We start from the raw sequence: 2526 nt of genomic DNA on the forward strand, positions 1-2526 counted from the left end.
TTGATTGTGTTTTCCTTGGATATGCTTTCCACAGCATTGGATATAGGTTCTTAATTATGAACTCTGGAGTACCAGACATGTTAGTTGGTACTATTATGGAGTCCAGAGATGCTACGCTTTTTTAGGACGAATTTCCCTTGAAAGCTACACATGATATGTTTAATGATGAACCATCGATAGCCCATGAGCATTTTATTTCGGTAGAACATACTGAGAAATCCCATATACATAATCCTGTGGAAGATGAAATGTATCAACTCGAAAGAGTAAGAGACCAAGGATTGCAAAGTCCTTTGGTGATGATTACATTGTATATCTTGTGGATGACACACTAAGTGTCATTGAAGAGGCATATTCCTCTCCTGATGCTGACTTTTGGAAGGAAGCAATAAGGAGTGAGATGGATTCTATTATGTCTAATGCAACTTGGGAGGTCGTTGAGCGTCCTTATGGGTGTAAGCCCATTAGGAGTAAATGGGTGCTCAAGAAAAAGCTTAGGTCTGATGGTACTATTGAAAGGTACAAGGCGAGGCTTGTAATTAAAGGTTATTCACAAAAGGAAGGTGAGGTTTTCTTTGATACTTATTCACCTGTGGCCCGATTGACCATAATTTGTGTGCTACTTTCTCTAGCTGTCTCTCATGGTCTTCTCATCTATCAAATGGATGTTAAGACAACATTCCTAAATGAAGAGCTAGATGAGGAAATCTACATGGAGCAGCTAGCTGGGTTTGTAGCAAACGGTCCAGAAGGCATGGTGTGTAAATTATTGAAATCTTTATATGCCCTAAAACAAGCACCTAAGCAACGGCATGAAAAGTTCAATAGAACTTTTACATCTGTCGGCTTTGTTGTAAACGAAGCAGACAAATGTGTATATTATCGGTATGGTGGGGGCGAGGGAGTAATTTTATGCCTGTATGTTGATGACATTCTAATCTTGGGGACGAGTCTTGATGTGATTAAAGAGACAAAAGACTTTTTGTCCAATAATTTTGAAATGAAAGATTTGGGAGAAGCTGATGTTATTCTTAACCTTAAGCTACTGAGAGAAGGCGATGGTGGGGTCACACTTATGCAATCCCATTATGTGGAAAAGGTTTTGAGTCGCTTTGGTTATAGCGAATGTGAACCTGCTCCAACACCTTATGATCCTAGTAAGCTTTTGAAGAAAAATCAAAGGATGTCTAGGGATCAATTTAGATATTCCTAAATAATTGGTTCACTCATGTACTTAGCTAGCGCTACGAGGCCTGACATCACGTTTGCTATGAGAAAACTTAACCAGTTTGTTTCAAATCCGAGATATGATCACTGGCATGCTCTTGAGAGAGTTCTGCGCTATCTAAAAGGTACTATGAGTTTAGTAATCCATTATACCGGGTATCCAACAGTACTGGAGGGTTATTGTGATGCAAATTGGATATCTGATGCTAATGAGATATATGCCACAAGTGGATATGTGTTTTCACTTGGAGGTGGCGCTGTTTCATGGAAGTCTTGCAAGCAGACTATCTTAACGAGGTCGACCATGGAAGCAGAACTCACAGCATTAGATACCGCTTCAGTTGAGGCTAAGTGGCTTCGTGAACTCCTTATGGATTTACCGGTGGTTGAAAACTTGTGCCGGCTATTTCTATGAACTATGATAATCAGACTGTGATAATCAAGATAAACAGTTCTAAGGATAATATGAAGTCGACAATGCACATAAAGAGGCGTTAATATCTGTCAGGAAATTGAGAAACTCCGTCATTGGACTATGTCCATAAGTCTAAAAATCTGACAGATCAATTTACTAAGGGGCTATCACGTAGTGTGATAGATAGTGCATCGAGTGAGATGGGCCTGAGACCCGCCTAAAGTTTATCATAGTGGTAACCTGTTCTATGTGATCGTAGATCCCGTGAATTAGAATGGTGAAACAAGCTAGTGGTAGACTGAGAGAAAAAACCCTTAATAAGGTTCATTTCAGATGCACATCTTTCCTTACTGTAAAGTAGGTTGGTGTTTACACCTTAATATGTTCCAAGTGGCTTTATGAAGCAAAGATGTTGTCCTACAGAACATCTTTAGAGGAACATACCTATATGTTTTAACTGCTAGCCACAGTTTATGATATCTGGGTGGTCTCTAGATACCCATGAAAGGCTATGGAGTTTGACTTATATGCTCCAACCAGAGGGGATGCACTCAGCAATCTAGTACTGGTAAAGAGTTTAGATGAAACGTATTCCATGCAAAACTGCCAATTCAAGGCCTAGTCCATTGTGCAGTTGTGGTCAAGTGTAGTCTAGATTATAGGTGGGTGTTCAACTTAACAGTCTCCATCGAAACACCAGTATATCAAACGTTTTAGATTATGAGAGCATTTTAGTGTGACTTAGCATTTGGTGGGGATTGTTGAATTAATGTGGGTCTGGCCCAAATTAATATTCAGTAATAGTTAATGCTAAAGGCCCACTTTAATGCTACGGTGTACTATTACTTTAATATCATACCAAAAGTTCAAGGGATAATTCAATC

Source organism: Zea mays, chromosome 4 (genome assembly GCF_902167145.1).
Source record: "Zea mays cultivar B73 chromosome 4, Zm-B73-REFERENCE-NAM-5.0, whole genome shotgun sequence".
In the NCBI taxonomy this organism is placed as follows: Eukaryota; Viridiplantae; Streptophyta; class Magnoliopsida; order Poales; family Poaceae; genus Zea; species Zea mays.